This window comes from Sebastes fasciatus, chromosome 17, assembly GCF_043250625.1.
Source record: "Sebastes fasciatus isolate fSebFas1 chromosome 17, fSebFas1.pri, whole genome shotgun sequence".
Lineage (NCBI taxonomy): Eukaryota > Metazoa > Chordata > Actinopteri > Perciformes > Sebastidae > Sebastes > Sebastes fasciatus.
Window position 1 is genome coordinate 4993929 of NC_133811.1, and position 18688 is coordinate 5012616.

Sequence of the window (18688 nt, forward strand, 5' to 3'; positions counted from 1 at the left end):
TAAGATAGAGTGTGTGTGCCTAGCGGAGCGGTCATAGATGGTAAATGGACTTGCATATAGTGCCACTCAAAGCACTTCACATGTCCACATTTATCCATTCACACATTCATACACTGATGGCTGCCATACAAGCTGCCACCTGCTCATCAGAATGTAAACTAATGCTCATTCACACATCGATGGCTCAGCCTTCAGGAGCAATTTGGGGTTCAGTGTCTCGCCCAAGGACCCTCTATACAGTACTATGTGGACTGGAGGAGACGGGGATCGAACAAGCAATCTTCAGATTATTTGATGACCTGCTTTACATCCTGAGCCAAAGCTGCTAGGGCTGCAAGATCATGGCCAAAATGATTATCAGGATTATTTATCAGGATTATTCATCGATTTTAATAATTGATATATTACTATAAAAATATTTTTATTGCAATTTCACATTTAAATAAACAGAGCGCTGCTTTCACTTCACTAAATTATAAACGTTATCATTTCACTTTGTTATTGTCATCTATAGTGGTTCTTTGCATAAAAACACACAATTCAAATGATTAGGAAATAAATGGTTTTATTTTTATTTAAATATTTGCTTTGATTAAAAAAGAGCTACTGTTAGGAAGTTAAACAAGTCATATTTCTCTCTCTAATAATCTATATTGCTGTGAAAACATCTCCTTCAGACTACCTTATTTATTCAGTAGTTAAAATAGTTATATTTTCATTATTATGCAGAAGGTTGTGTGCCATTCAACATTTAATGTCCTGAAGACATTCATGTCAAGTTGATTGCTCTGTTTTTATTTACCCAGACTTAGTATATACTTGCTATTTTTTGTGGTAGCATAGGGAAAAGTAAGGGACCCAAAATTGGACCCTTGGGAATCCCACATGGGATTATATTTGAAATGGGCAATGAATTATCTACTGAGACATCTGTCAGTGATAAAGAACAGAATTAACCAAACTCCTTAAAAACTGATAATTACGATGATAACAAACGCTGTGCTGATATTTAAGAGAAAAATAATTATTAACGATCACTTGCATCGGGTGCATGAAGGATTTTGTTTATTACTTTGAACTATGTTGATTCAGTGCTGTGGTTTTCATCAAAGCCAAAACCTAACGGATTAAAAAAACTTGGAAAATCTTAGTTGGATGTATGAAAATAGTTCTGAAAGGATTTCAACAGTCAGATCTAGTCTGGTTGGGTATGTATTTGCCAAAATGGGACAAATTATGTTATTATGGAGGACAAAACCTGCAAAAATAAATTAATACACAAATAAATTACTCGATAAATAAATGAATATGTCAATAAATGTAGCAAAATACAGACATTTAAAAATAAATAAATAATAAATACAAAAAATGTAATAAATGCAAAGATCAATCAATACATTTAAAAATATAAAATTAAAATAAATGCATAAATAAAGGGAAAATTAAACAGAAGAGTAAATAAATAAGGGAATTAATAGAAAAATGAATAAATTAAAAAGCAAATTAAAACAGAAATATCAATTTGTCACATTTTATCAATTTATTAATGGCTACATTTATTGTTAATAGTTTGCTACATTCAATGACATTTATTTTTAATTGAGTTATTTATTTATTCATCTATTTTTTTTTATTTTAGCAGGTTCCGTCCTCCATATCTTATAATTCATTTCTTAAAAAAACAAATTAAATGCAATGATACTGTCTGACCTATATGACGGGCAGGTTGGTGTTGACAGTTTAGAGCCCCATAGTGCCAAATGTACACTGTTAACAACAACATTGTTTTTGACTAGAAAGGAGACGTTGTCAAATGATGTTTCCAGCAGGATTCTGCTCCATTATGACAGAATGATTCCAGGAACAGGACAGACTTTACAATCACAGATTTTTTTGGGGAAAGAATGTTGCTTTAATATGCTGCCAAAAACTTTGCGGGGAGCTGAGTGACATTATCATACCACCTACTACTACTGCCAGATGTGCCTTAATAAAGTAGACACTGGCACTCTCACTGTCTGTCTACTGCTGAGTCTGCCTGTCCATTCTTGAGCAAAGAACGACTCAAGCACCCACTTCAAAGATTCTTGCAATTGATAAGAGATAATGTCCGACCCTTTGTTGTCTTTTTAATGTTTCTTTTGAATGTTAATGTTGACACGAGAAGTGCATTATGAATCATTCATGTTATTATCGCATTCAGACTATGCAGTTGATTCAAAGTCTACGACAAATACGCCTTCTGATATGATCAGGCCTGCAAAAAACACTTCAACTGAACGAGAACCAACATTAAGGCATTGAACAAATTCTCCAGGGGTATTGTGGCTTCAAAAGAAAAGGATATGTTAACAGTGCTTGCCTGAAATGGTTATTGATTTTATGCTCATGTGAAACAAGTACAGACTCTTTTAATAACTACGATGCACAACCCCCGAGATTTAATCTGGTCAACAGGCAAAACAATCGATACATTTTCATCTCCCATCAGCTCACGGTTGTGTAATGCCTGCTCTCATTTCCAGCATTCTTCATCCCACCTAAGCCCATATCTTAGGAGATTTTCTCCGCTTCCGCCTGTATTAGGCTTTTCATCACTTTTTTTTTCTGCTAAGCTGTCATTTTGTTCATGCTCTGCCCATGTCAGTGTGTGCAAGTCGTCTATTCTTCTGAGGACCAATGTCTTCATTGGGTAGAAACAATGAAGAAATCACCTCTCTCTGCTTCCGAGCAATGATTAAATTTAGGTTTCATTATTGGTATTAAGTTTAATTATAATAATGGTTCAAATGTTGGGCTGTCAATCAATTCAAATGCATAATTGCGATTAATCGCAAATTAATCACACATTTTTATCTGTTCAAAATGTACCTTAATTTGGCAAGTAATACTCTTATCAACATGGGAGTGGGCAAATATGCTGCTTTATGCTAATGTATGTATATATTTATTATTGGAAATCAATTAACAACACAAAACAATGACAAATATTATCCAGAAACCCTCACAGGTACTGCATTTAGCATAAAACAATATGCTCAAATCATAACATGGCAAACTGCAGCCCAACAGGCAACAACAGCTGTCAGTGTGTCAGTGTGCTGACTTGACTATGACTTGCCCCAAACTGCATGTGATTATCATAAAGTGGGCATGTCTGTAAAGGGGAGACTCATGGGTACCCATAGAACCCATTTACATTCACTTATCTGGAGGTCAGAGGTCAAGGGACACCTTTTTAAAATGGCCATTCCAGGTTTTCCTCGCTAAAATGTAGCGTAAGTTTGGAGCATTATATAACCTCCTTCTTCACAAGCTAGTATGACATGGTTAGTACCAATGGATTCCTTAGGTTTTACAATTTAATATGAAACAACTATCTTCACTCTAGCTTTAAAACTGAGTTGGTTAATGATCGGTTGGCTATCGGTTAGAAAAAAAAAATCAAAATCAGCATCCCTATTTCCCAGCAAACAATGGGCCTCTGCTAGTTCACTGTTTAGGCTTGCCCACACGAACCCACACAGGAGCTGTACCACCATTGCAGAATGTGGGGTGGCCAGATAAACACACTAAATACTGGCCTGTGGTGGGTCCGTATGGGAGAAACGCACAAAACATTTGGGGCAGCTTGAAAGGTCAGCAGTGGGCAGCAGAAACACAGCGGAATCAGGGCCAGGACTGTGGGACCAGTCAAACCTCCAGCCCATATCCTGCCCATAATGGGCAAGAGCAGACCTGTTAGCTGGATCCGTCACCTCGTATATCAGCAGCCGACTGTCTGACAGTGTTGTAAACCAATCTCCACATGGGTGATAATACATGGTAGGACAGTTACTATGGTTACTAAGGTATTTGCAGACGTCTCTGGACAAATACCTCCCAGCTCAGTACATGTTCGGTGTCAAGTTTGACACGGAACATAAACTGTTTGCTCCTGCAAGTGAAAATAACAAAATAATAAGTACATTGCAACAGCATTTTTATGTTAACCTTTTAATTTAACCTTTAATTCTCCAGAAAGAAAACTGAATAATTCGCCCCTCTGGCGTGAACTTGTGTGAATCTAAACTCATATTCATCAGTTTTTATTAATTTTTTTTGCCCCTGCTTGAGTATTTCTTTCAGTTAGCTCTCTCCATTTCTCTCTCCGTCTCTCACTCACTGAAGGCCTTTTCAGAAACAACGCAGCAACGCCACCATTGCGCTCTGAAACACATTATTTCCAACGGCTTGCACCACGCCACCGCGATGGCTTTTCTGCTGCATTGAGCTAAGCCCCGGCTCCGATACAACGGCACCAATCGATACCACTTTACAGCTGCGCGACGTTAACCTCTCGTCACCATCTTTCGGGACCTCACGCTCCACCTCCCCGAGGGTGCGGGCGAGACGGGGATCCCACCTCAGCCGGCGCACGCCAGCCCTGGCTTACATTGTGCCACAGGGTTTTGCTTGCACCCTCTGACTCGCGCGTGCGTTAGACTCCTTGGTCCGCATTTCAAGACAGGTTGGGTGGGTTGCCGACATCGCTGCAGACCCCTGGCGCCTTTTACGTGGGCCGCAGCACGATACGATTGAGCGCAGCGAGGACAGTCTGCCCCGGTCGACAATCGCACCGGAAGCAGGGAGCCCCGTCACGGTGCGTCGAGGTCAGGGCGGGGAGAGCTGTAAAGCTGCGGCTGTGAGCCACCTTCACCCCGAGCCTTTCCAAGCCGACCTAGAGCCGGTCGCGGCACACCGCCTCGTATGCGGGACTCCCCAGCCTGCCGTGTGTCGCTCACACCCTCCAGAGGGCTGTTAACGAGGGTCTTTTGGCACAGAGAAGTACTCGTATCGGTACTCGGTAACGGCGAGTACCCAAATGTAAGTACTTGTACTCGGTCTGAAAAAAGAGGTATCGGTGCATCCCTACTTGTCCGGGTGGAAACAGTAGGGTTTATACGTGCTGAGGGAGGGTTGGCAAGTACGCGTATTGTGTGTGATACTTGGCCTCAACACCTTTGGAACAGTCGGAGATGGATGGACAGCCTCTGACCGACTAGCTAAGTGACTTCTACCTCCTGATAGATGTTAGCGTAGCCGCAGATTCATCTATGATAGACCTCCGGCTTGCTCTTTGACAGAAGACCTCAAATAAAAAGAGCTGCAGGGTCGCCCAACTCGCCTCATCCGACTCCAGCCAGCCAAGGCCCCCTCGATTATTGCGCTGATAAATGACATCCATCAAGCATAAGGGGCCCCGGCTCCCCCGCGCTGGCCACTTGTCAATTACGATTATTAATCTGTTCTGACTCCCCACGCCACCACCCCACCACGCCACCTGCCACCGGCCCTCACCCGCTCCTCCTCCCTGGACCCAATACGACCTGCTTGTCAGTTGCTAAATCAAATTACTCCTGAATAACTGATGGTGTGTCCGGATCCATCGCTCCGATAGCCGAAACCATGCTCCTAATCCCCCCTGCTGTTGGCTCAGCTGAAAACAGGGGGGATATTTAAATCGATGAGGACTCATATTGGTTCTGACAGGCTTAGCTTTTGTTAGGTGGGGGCAAGATGACAACTCCTTATCGACTGCAGGGCGTCCTGGGATGCACTGAAATGGTATTTCTTTTTTCAGGCGCCGTGTGCTCCCTCCCTGCTGGGAGGCCAACGCGCTGCACAGAAAAACCCAAACAACTCTTGTCAGACTTGCTGCCCGAGCTGCTAATTTCCCTCAGCAAAACGATTTGAAGCTTTTGCCGCCTTGTATGAAAAACAAATATGTTATGAAAGCAATTTAAAGGACGCCACAACTGAGAAGAAATCAAATGCTAAGTATAGTTATACTGCGGCTTAGCGGTGCTAATTATCATGGGTCAGCCCAGTCAAACATGCACTTTTCAGCGCCTGTCTCCTTCCATGTATAATGAAGACATCGCTGTATAACCTAGAAGCATGAAGCAGTTCTCTTTACTCGGTTCAGCCTCTCAGTTTTCACCCCACCAACCCTTACCCGCCTCCCCGACATGTCCTCTCTCAGATGTACACTTTGTAATTCTGTCACTCCGCTTGTTCTCCTTCAAACGTCTGCTTCGTCCCCGGAGCTCTCTTGTCCCGGCATTCCCGTCCCTAGCTGGCTCATTAATGAACTGTAAATACTCCGCTATGCAGCAAAAATTGATTGACTGGTGAGCCCCGCAACACTGGGAGGCAAAAAAGAAACTAGGATAACAAGATGTGTGTGTGCCGGGAAACAAGTTTTTTAATTTACGACTTTCTAAATTTATCTTTGTGGTGTAGAATATAGAGATCATGGGCGTACAATATGTTTGTCCTCTATATCAGTAACATACAGAGTATATGGTAGCATGTTTGCCTGGTATTAGCTTTCCCCTGTCGCCTCGTCGCCGCACACTCAGACTGCAAATCCAATTAATCGAACAAAAAAACTGCTGCATATCTCTGACAGCCTGTCATATTTACAATGGGCTGGTAGTCTGAAGCGTGATGTCTCCACAGCCTAAGTCGAGGCCGGCCAAGTCCCTGTCAGGGGCTCCAAAGCCATATATTCTTAGCTCCATACACACTCATACTTAAAAGGAAAGCACGAGGAGGATCACCCCTGAGGCAAAATAGCAGCAAATAACCAGCAGCCTCCCTCCCTTTCACACCACGATTCTTGTATTAATGAATGGGCGACGCCACTAATCCGATGGGGAATTCATCAAATGTATATTAATCGTGTTTGATGCTGTGTGGGAGATGTCTTACTCAAATTAAGTTAACCTTTCCATCTCTTGTGGAGTATGACCTGGCAACTGGTGGTGGTGGTGATATTTCCTAGCAGGCACTGGTGGCGATATTGAATTGAATTGGACTGTGTTTTTACCACAAATCCACAGATGTCAACTTTTATCTTCATTGCTGAGGGCCTTTCATTTCCCCTGTTATAAAGAGATAGGACCAAATGACTGAGGAGCATCCAACGAGGGCTGCGGCCATTTTCATTTTTGAATAATCAACCGATGTTCCGATTAATCGTTCGGCCTATAAAATATAATTTTCTGATATATGTCAGAAAAAAAATGTCTTTAGATTGTTTTGTTTGATCAACTGTAGACAAAGAAAAGCAGCAAAACGTCACGTTTGAGTTGCAGGAAACCAGAGAATGTTTGTCATTTTGCTTAAAAAAATTACTTAAAGGTCCCATATTGTGCTCATTTTCAGGTTCATACTTGCATTTTGTGTTTCTAATAGAACATGTTTACACGCTTTAATGTTCAAAAAACACATTGTTTTCCTCATACTGTCTGCCTGAATATACCTGTATTTACCCTCTGTCTGAAACGCTCCGTTTTATCGCATTTCAATGGAATTGCAACAGAATTGCATTGCTAGGCAACAGTTTGGGTCCATGTTTACGTCCTGTCAGCTGATGTTATTAACATACACTGCAACAGGAAATAAAATACACATTTAGAATGTTTACGTTTAAAACCGTGTAATGGTCTAAATATTGTATATTTGTGACATCACAAATGGACAGAAATCCAAACGGCATGTTTCAAACGTGCAATTTCTGAATACGGGCTGTGTGTATTTCTCCATATATTGAGCGTTTTGATAGTTTAACCCTATTTATAAAGCTTGCTTTATAATATAAAAGACATGAAAATCGCACTTTTTACAATATAGGACCTTTATATGATCAATCCATCATAATCCATCATCAAATAGAAAACAATTTTCTGTCGATCGACTGATGGATTAAGTTAATAATTGTTTCAGCTCTAAATGTGTTAAATGTTAGCAGGATTAAAGGAGCAGGAATTTATGTAGGATTTAGCGGCATCTATTAGCAGAAATGGAATATAATATTCATAACTGTGTTCAGTAGTGTATTTTCGTTAGCTTAGAATGAACCCTTCACATCTCTATAGGGAGCGAATCCTCTTCATGGAGTCCGCCATGTTGCTCCTCCATGTTTCTACAGTAGCCCAGAACGGACAAACCAAACACTGGTACCGCCAGCTGCTGTCTGATTTTCGTCGCTCTCAAAGTACTTGAGTTGAAGTTCCTGAAAGATACCACGTAAGGGAGGCGTGATCTGAGGGGTATTCAGTTACCCTGACCTTCAGGTGACGTAAAAACGTGAAAGGCTCTCACTAGAGACTCCGTGAAGAGGACCCGCTCCCTATGTAGATATGAAGAGCTCATTCTAAGCTGACGAAAAACGATTTCTTAGTTTCACATGATTATACACTAGTGAATATTATATTCAATTTCTGTCAATAAATCCCCCTAAACCCGACACACTGGACCTTTAAGATAAACTGCTATCAATGGCTCATTTATATGAACTACTTTGTTGCTGCAACAAACAGTAAAGGGAACAAACAAACAGCACCAATACTGAGCAAACTCCATCAATTGAGGAAGACTTTGAGATGTGGTTGAAAGTGGGCCCTTGAGTTAAGATCTTTTTTTTTGTTGTTAGAATGGAAATTTGTATGAATTCAGTAACTATTCAGTAGTTACAGAATACCAAATTTGCATTTGAAAATCAACTGATTTATCTTGCTGAATGACTCATCACGTCTACAGAGCATAATCTCTAGCTTCTGCTTGCTGTCATCAGTACACAAAAGCAGAATTTTGAAGCTCATCAATACTTTCATGTAACAATGGGTCACTCACAAATCCACAGAGAATTATCAAACAACTCCGAAGCTCACCCTCAGCTCTTCAGAGATTTTAAAACCTCCTTCAGCTCATTGTTTTTGACTTATTTTGGTTCGGTTTCATCGAAGGAAGACAGCTGTTTTCCGTGAAAAAGCTAATGCTAAACTTGCGCTACACTACCTGCAGCTCCAAGCAGCAAACAGATGCAGTTAGCATAGGGTGACCATATTTTCAAACCCCCAAACCGGGACACTGAAGTGTACCGCGCGTTCATGCATGCGCACGTTCATGCACGTGTGTTCACGCTCACACGGGCACACGCTAATATGCAAGTACCATAGGGGTTTTCATCAGGATGGCTAACTTGGCACACCTGTGGCGCATTTGAGTACAGAGTGGGCTCAGAAAGAAGGCATTATAGGGCGGTGCATTAGAGGCTGTGACATCATGACTTATCACATGCACTACTTTCTCCCCCTTTAATCACCGAGCTATCCCCGTCATGATGCACTGACATTTTGGGAGTCCTGTAGAGAGTGTTCCTCAGAGTACACGTATTGTTGTCTGGGACTACGGACATTTTTCTTCAACTTTACTTTTGAACCCGAACCATCTTCATCACATCATGTTGCTCGCCACAGCCACACATCTACCTGTAGGCTATTATAATTAAATTGTGGACCTCAGACGTCATTTTCGCCAGGATGGAGACACCGTCCGGGTGAAAGACTGACAGGAACAGACGGTCTTGATGGAGTTATAAGAGGAGCGAAATGCGTGTTGATGCGCAGAAGGAACTGTGTAGAATAATTAATCAAAACCACATTTTTGATGTGCCCATAAGGACAGAGGGTTCTGTGGTTCAAAATTGCACAAAATGTAAACAGCGGATCTGTTGTGTCCGTGCGTAAATTGTGACATGACAGCGCGCAACATCACTCTAGTTAGAGACTGCAGCGGTGCACTGTGCTGGCTCTCTATATACACACTTATCCTGTGTGCACAAATTAATTAATGAGTGGAACATGATAAATGTCTATGTAAGTATAAGATGGTTATTATCTTAATTGTAGTGAAAACCGGGACAATTTGTTAGTGACTGTTGAAAACCGGGACATTTGAGTGTTTTACAGGTATGTGTCGGGACTCGGGACACGTCAGCTTGAAACTGGGACAGTCCCGGACAAACCGGGTCGTCTGGTCACCATAAGTTAGCAGCTGGTGAGGAAAGTGGAGCATTTTATCAGCTAAAAACTCCTCAGGAGATGGTGGAGACCAAAACAGAGCTAAAAGTAGAGTGAATATTGGACTTACATTCATCAGGTGGAGACAAACACGACTCCAAATAAATACTAAAGCTGCTCCCTGTCTGTCGAATGTTTAACTGCTTGCTTTGGTGCCAACAGATTCATCGTTCTTGGCCTCTGTCACACTTTAAGCTTTAACTTTTCATCAAAGAATCACATATTTCTTGTCATCTTTTGTACAGGTGATTCAACCTGGAAAGTTTTGTTCCCATCCAAGCTTTGGAAGTGCTCCAACTGACAGTCACATAATACTGTCTTTGCAGAAAATGAATGGGAGTTTAACTTCCGTAACCCCGAACACTTGACATAACTCGTTCCACTTAGCGATTGTATATCTTTGATTTTTGTGTGAATTCTACATACTGAAATGCCGTTTTGAATCCTATAGAGCCATCTCGCAATATCTAGCAATAAAAAAATAAAACCCATAAAACTCTTTCAGGATTTATTAGGGTGAATAAGAGCCATTCTGTTATCAAGAGACATAGCCCTTAGCTAATCCATTAACAATAATTTGTAGAGTATAAAAAATTTTTCAGGTCTTATTAGCTCTTACAACCCAAATGGCTTTAACTCATTGTAATGATAGTGTCACAGTAACCACCACTCCCAACCCCTTATCATTCGGATGGGTTTTCGGATGTTCAGGGGGAGAAAAAATAGTCAACAGTAGATGTCACATAGAAGTGGTGTACATCATCTGAAAGCTGGGAACCTGGAGATTAATTTGAGATGCAGCTCAGCCATGTGTGTCAAATCGTTCAGAAATAAACATCAATTAATAAATTAATGAATCAATTAAAATACATTGTGAAAGTGTGTAAGAGTGTAGAACATTATGATATGAGTATATGATGGTCATCCCCATGCTCTATTATGTCTCATAAATTGTTACAGCAATTTTTGGTTTGATACCATTTGTTACCGATTTGATGCTAAATTTAACCTTTTTTTACCACTGCAGTATTGATAAAAATTATCAATAATCCTTCCAAAATCCCACATTGAGACACCAAGACCTTGAGGAACACCATAGAAAAAGCCATGCTGTGAATTGGGATCAAAAACCTTTGACATTTGGAGATTTCCGCAAGAATTGCATTTTTCGGCAATTGGATGGCGAGCACTTCTGTTTCTGGCTGGAAGCTGCTCAGAAACCCCTTTTATTGCTAACCTAGGTAAGAAAGCTATCCATCCTCTGAATGCTCTAGGTCTATAGTTTGTGGTTGTAAAGTTTCATGAGGCTGTGATTATCCTAGAGGTCACCACAGGTCATTTTATACAGTGAGGTCAAGTTTCAGAAGATTGTCTCACTACACTGAAATGTCTCCTATGGGGACTAACATCATCACTCATGACTACAGTTGGGCTCATTGGATCCACAAGAGTCTCAGCTTTGCAGTGATACCCAATTTCTGTAATTCAAGACTGTTTAGGGACCCCAGTATGCAGAAATATTCAAAAACACCGTTTTAGTATTGGCGAAAATAACACATTTATATTTTATTAAAGGTCCCATATTGTAAAAAAAATTGATTTTCATGTCTTTTATATTATAAAGCAGGTTTAAGTGCTATAAAAATACTGTTAAACTATCAAAACGCTTAATATACGGAGACACACGGCCTGTATTCAGAAAAACTGCATTTGAAACAAGCCGTTAGGATTTCTGTCCATTTGTGATGTCACAAATACACAATATTTAGACCACTATGCAGTTTTAAACATTAACATTCTAAATTTGTCCCAGTTTATTTCCTGTTGCAGTGTATGTGAACAACATCAGCTGACAGGAAATAAACATGGACCCAAGCTGTTGCCTAACAACGCAATTCCATTGAAATGCACTAAAACTGAGCGTTTCAGACAGAGGGTGAATACAGGTTTATTCAGGCAGACAGTATGAGGAAAATAAAGTGATTTTTGAACATTACAGCATGTAAACATGTTCTAGTAGAAACATAAAATACAAGTATGAACCTGAAAATGAGCACGATATGGGACCTTTAAAAAAATTGCATTGTTTTTGCCCCAAACTCTCAGGGTTAAACCTGTAGAGACAAATGTCCGTGTTTGGAGAGGTGTTTTTGGTGGAAAACGGTCTGGAATTGTTCAGCATTTACTCACTGAGAGATCGATCCAAATGAGCTGTAACATGCTAACTTCATTGGGTGTCTAATGGACTCTGACAGAAGAGAGATATAGTGGTATTAGTTTGCATTAATGGTCACTTTAATCGCTGCCTGCTGAGGCATTATACCATTGTTTAATGATGCCGCTGTGCCATTCTGCACCGTAATTAATGTCATTTACAGTCTTTTTTTCTGCTGCTGCTGTTTTTATTTCTTGACATGTGCTTTAATCCAACATGTCATTCATCCATGTGGAAACTTACACAGCCTTACTTACATACACTCCATTTGCATTGAGACTGTCTCTCTCATCACAGGACATATTAAAAATGTAGAGGAGCGTTGTAATAATTTAATCCAACTTCGGGATGTTAGCCTGGCAGATCTCCGGGGCTTTACAGGACAGCTCAGGTTGTTTCCAGAGAGATTTCCACAGTTTAAGTAAAAACACGATTTATTTCAGACATCATTACAGAGTACAAGAAGCCAGAAAACTGTGACAGACAGTGCCTGCTATAGTTTGCTAACAATGTGGAGTGGGAATGTAAAGTATAAAATAGATGGAGAGGCGGTGAAGATGTGTATGAATTTGAAATATGGTACAAGCTGCAAGGGAAGACTGTGGGGAAATCCTCAGTGAGAAAAAGCTTTAGTGTGTTCTCAGCTTCACTAACAGATTGTCACCACGGCGTCAAACTGCATGTTGGGAAAAGGGAGCGGAGGAGAAATGGAGGCACTTTGCTTCTTGTACTTGTAGTATCAGATACAGCAACGTCAGGCTGAGTGAGCTTCTTTTTTTTAGTACAAAACTAGATATGGTGAGTCACTTTTTTTTTTAATTTAACAAATGAAACACATTGCTACTTTAACATTTTATCTTGTTATTTTCCACCTAGTAGCTTGTTTAGAGCTTTCTACTGTATCTCACGGTCTTTATCCGCTGGCTCAAGTGTCATCACATCAACAACAATAGCAGCATAAGGGCCGCAGTGCATCACCCACTCACACAGATATGTATAATCTAGTATGTCAAGGTGCCGGGTGGAGTGTTTGAGCATAAGTATTTTGTTTCACACATGCAATACACACTCCTGCAGTTGTTTTTATGCTGTTCTGCTGTAAACATAACTTTTGTTCACGCCGGAGGGGCAAATTATGCAGTTTTCTTTTCTGAGAAATAAAAGTAAAATTAGGCCTATTTAACATAATGATGTTGCAAGTGTACCTATTACTTAAGATTTTTTCATTATTTTAAAGTCACCAGAATGCAGGAAACAAAGTCTCTGAAACTAAAAAAAATGTCCGACATGTCTCTCATTATCCAGCTAATTATTCCAAAGTCACACTGACTGAATTTTTGGCAAAAAATAAGTTACTGTATCGATTTCAAATCATCGTATCGTATCGTATCGTATCGTATCGTATCGTATCGTATCGTATCGTATCGTATCGCTCTAGATGAGCCAAATATCGTCCTTGAATCGTATCGGAACCATTGAAATCGTATCGTATCGTTGTAAAAACGTATCGTTACTCCCCCTAATATCAATTTTGAATACAAAGACATCATCACAGTTCAATCAGTTAAAGTTCTAGTACCTTTATAAGATGTGTACCTTTTTTTAAAAGTGAAATTATGTTTATTTACTTGTTTGCATTTTTACAATATGTTTTATTCAAAACCCAGAATGCAATATGGCATAATGCATTAAACGGGTTTAGTTTTGACAAATAATATTATTGTATCCAATTTAAGCATTGAAAATGTAGATTTTTCTAAAAATTAAACCAATTGATTGTTCGTCTTATTTTCTCTTTTGTATATTTACTGTTGTTCCTTAACAAAGCAAAAGTATTTTTTATCCAATTATTCCATTAATCGATGGAATAATAGGTAGAAAACTAAAATAATCTATAGCTGCAGCCCTAGTTAGAGAGTTCCTTGTACAATTTGCATCATTAGTGATCTGAAAATCTCTTTCATATCCAAGCAATATTGGTATTGTTACTGAAATATCCCTAAGCGAATCGAATATTGAATACCATCAGAAATTGAATCAAATTGGGACCTTGTGAATCGAATTAAATCGATGTAGGAAATCAGTGACGAACCCAGCCCTGTATAGTCTTCGTTCAGAAAGCAACGCTCGGTGAAAGAAACCATTTTATAAACTCTGCGCAATTAACAGACTGTCCTGAAAGTGCTTCTTACGAGCATACAGTAATTGAACACCAATTAGAGGGAGACGGAGGAATAAAGCTTAAGTCGCACCAGGTGGTTGCTGTTCCCACACTGCCTCCACAGCTTTGTTTGCTGATACAGTAGTGTTAGTTCAGTGGTATTCAGTGGGGGAATGTACATTATTTCATGTCTTCTGTGAGTCATCTAAAGGCCACGTCTGCTTTTAAACATGCTTTTATAGCTCACATAAAAGAAAAGTAACATTGTCGTACATGGAAGGTGTTTAGTAGAAGATTGGGGCGGCTGTGACTCAGGAGGTAGAAGCAGGTCGTTCTTTAATCACAAGGTTGGCAAAACTTAAGTTATTGTACCTGGCTCCAAACACCTGCGAAACAAATTATCTAGTGGTATAGTTACTTCAGATGTCATTGCCCTGGCCTCCAGCACCGCTGTAAAGAATCTCAGAGTTATGTTTGATCAGGATATGTCCTTTAACTCCCAACGTAAGGACTAGCTTCAAGGACTGCCTTCTTTCACCCATGCAACAATGAAAAAAATGAGGCATATTCTCTCAAAAACTGTAGAAAAACTAGTGCATGCATTTGTTACTTCTAGGGTGGATTATTGCAATAAGTCCCTCTAGTTGATCCAGAATGCTGCAGCACGTGTACTGACAAGAACTGAAAAAAGGGAGCTCATATTTATGCCATATTAGCTTCTCTGCACCAGGTTCCTGTAAAATCCAGTGTGGAATCATCCTCCTCACCTACAAAGCCCTTACTGGTCAGGCAGCATCATATCTTAAAGGGGGCATACCATGCTCATTTTCAGGATCATATTTGTATTTTGGGTTTTTACTAGAACATGTTTAAATACTTCAATGTTTAACAAAACCTTTATTTTCCTCATACTGTCTGCTTGAATGTACCTGTATTTACCCTCCGTTTTAGTACATTTCAATGGAATTGCAACAGAATTGCGTTGCTAGGCAACAGCTTGGGTCCATGTTTACTTCCTGTCAGCTGAAGTTATTTACATACACTGCAACAGGAATTAAACTGGGACACATTTAGAATGTTTACGTTTAAAGGGACTATTTGTAACTTTCAGAAATACTTCTTAACAGCGACACCTGTGGCCGTGAAATCAACGAAAGTCAGCGTCGGGCTCGCGCTTGCTCGCTCTAAATATACCTGAACGAGCATCGCTCAAAACAGTGAGGCGACACACGTCAGCTAAAAGCACAATATCACTCTATATTTCAGCTGCTTGGCAGTAATGTTAGCTGACCAGACGAAGGTCTCTCCATGAACATGATTTAGATATGATCCTAGTGTTGGCTTTTCCTGCCTAAGTAATAATAATAATAATAATAATACATTTTATTTAGTGGCGCCTTTCTGGACACCCAAGGACACCTTACAAAAATCAGTTAAAACATTGACAGATAAAATAATCTAAAAACAACAGGACATGACAGAAACATATTTGTACAGACACATATGATGGGTGATGATGAGTTCTAGAGAGAGTAGGCCAGTTTAAACAGGTGGGTTTTCAGGAGGGATTTGAATGATGTGATATTGTCGGACTGCCGGATGTGTGGGGGGAGTGAGTTCCATAACCTGGGAGCAGAGCAGCTGAATGCCCTGGCTCCCATGGTGCTGAGGCGTGAGGTGGGGGTGGTCAGAAGTCCGGCTGATGATGAGCGGAGGGAACGGGAGGGAGTGTACTCCTGGAGGAGGTCTGTGAGGTAGGTGGGGGCGAGGTTATGGAGAGCTTTGTAGGTGAGCAGAAGGTTTTTGTAATCGATCCGGGATTTAACAGGGAGCCAGTGCAGCTGGATGAGGATGGGGGTGATGTGGTCGGAGGACTTGGTGCGGGTGATGATCCGGGCGGCAGAGTTCTGAATGATTTGGAGTCTGTTGAGTAGTTTGATGGGAATGCCAGAGAGGACAGCGTTGCAATAGTCAATAAGTGCAGGCTGAGGCAGCGGGGCTCTGTCTCCCTGCTCTCTCCGCCCGCAGCCGGAGAGAGCAGAGGAGACACCGGCACCCAGGCGGTAACGAGAAGACAACGTAAAGCTCCGTCACTTCACAAGACACGGAAAACCTCTGTTGGTCTGGAGGAGCTGCAGCAGTTATTTCTGCACAAACGTCCCCTGTGCATTCACTAGATATTCTCATAGCTAAACTAACTCTTCTGCAGTGTGTAGTGAACGCGCGTTCACATCTAGAGGTGGAGCGAGCTGAGCTGTTTGAGTGAAGGAGAGCAGACAGAGGAGGAGGGTACAGCGGCTACACGCGAACGCGCATATGCGAGCGCGCATGTGTGACGACCCGCTACATTTATACGCTTACAAAGTTACAAATAGTCCCTTTAAAACTTTGAAATGGTCTAAATATTGTAGATTTGTGATATCACAAAGGGACAGAAATCCTGATGGCTTATTTCAAAGCTCAGTTTCTGAATACGGAGTGTGTGTATTTCAGTGTTGATTAAGTGTTTCAATACTTTCCCAGTATTTATGTAGAACTTAAACCTGCTTTAGAATATAAAAGCCATGAAAATGTCACTTTTTTACAATATGGGACCTTTAAAGAGTATTAGTATAGTATTAGTACAGTACTATAAGACTGTCCCGAATACCATTTTTTTGGGAGCCTTGAAACTTCAGTGAGTAATATTGGACAATATTTGAGGCTTCGACGGCGAAGAATATAACGTGTTAATGAGTGAACTTTAGAGGTGCTGGTATGCAGATTTTCTTTGCTTTTGGACAGAGCCAGGCTAGCTGTTTCCACAGATTTCCAGTCTTTGTGCTAAGCTAAGTTTAGCGCATGTCAGCTCTTGATTACTGCCAGTGAAGTGACGCACGGTTACATTTCTTTAAAACAGGTGTAAAAACTACAAAAGTTTTTACTTTATTTTAGGTTTGTCAATCGATTAGATTATTTAATTGCGATAAATCACACATTTCTTATCTGTTCAAAATGTTCCTTAAAGGGAGATTTGTCAAGTATTTAATACTTTTATCAACATGGGAGTGGGTAAATATGCTGCTTTATGCAAATGTATGTATATATTTATTATTGGAAATCAATTAACAACGAAAAAAACAATGACAAATATTGTCCAGAAACCCTCACAGGTACTGCATTTAGCATAAAACAATATGCTCAAATCATAACATGGCAAACTGCAGCCCAACAGGCAACAACAGCTGTCAGTGTGTCAGTGTGCTGACTTGACTATGACTTGCCCCAAACTGCATGTGATTATCATAAAGTGGGCATGTCTGTAAAGGAGAGACTCGTGGGTACCCATAGAACCCATTTTCATTCACATATCTGGAGATCAGAGGTCAAGGGGCCCCTTAAATTAGTGGCATTAAAATGAAATTGTGTTATTGCGTTAACTTTGACAGTCCTACTGTATTTATTTTCTCTGCTATTCTTTTGTGAAAATGCTCAGATTTTCTGACATTAATGTAGGAAACTAAAGAATCGAACCCCACCTTCTCCTGCAGGAATGTAATCACAGTTCATATTGATCTCTATTTGAGCATGAACTTCCTGTTGTTATTCTGTGTGAATCCCCCATGCACAGCATCCGCTAGTGATGTCATACACTGTTAAACAAAGACACTTTTACCTGCTGATGCCTCCCGGATTTGCTCTGACCTTTTAGCTCTCTTTCTTTCTGATAGTTCAAAACCTGCTTTCCTGTGTACCGTAGTATTGATCTGCACGAGGTAAGAAATGATTGTAGTCATATTCTGCAGAGACTGATACAAGATCTATACAGCACATCTGTCCCGCTGTGTTTATAAATATAGTTTGGTTAAGACTCTGCTACTGTTTATTACCATTGACTTGTTTTCTGAAATAAAAATACCTCTAAGCACGAGGGATTATGTGTGAAGGCTGGATTTTCTTTTCAAAGGGATGTGGCTTTATCTTCAGTTTCACCATCAGGTTAATGAGGAGAAATCTGCACATAGTATAAAAGATTCAAATGTTCTCTTCGTCACAATTCCATGCCTCATTTCCGTGCGGCCGTCCTTGCGGAAAGTATAACCGACGCTTTAGAAAGATTATCCTGACAAAGCCTTCTTTTCACCTATTCTTAAAGGTCCCATATCATGCTCATTTTCAGGTTCATACTTGTATTTTGTGTTTCTACTAGAACATGTTTACATTCTGTAATGTTAAAAAAAAACTTTATTTTCCTCATACTGCTGGCCTGAATATGCCTTTATTTACCCTCTGTCTGAAACGCTCAGTTTTAGCGCATTTCGATGGAATTGCGACAAAATGTCAACAGAATCGCGTTGCTCATGCACATGGGTGCTCTACAGTTGTATCGTCGGCCCATTTGACCACGGAGATGAAAGTGAC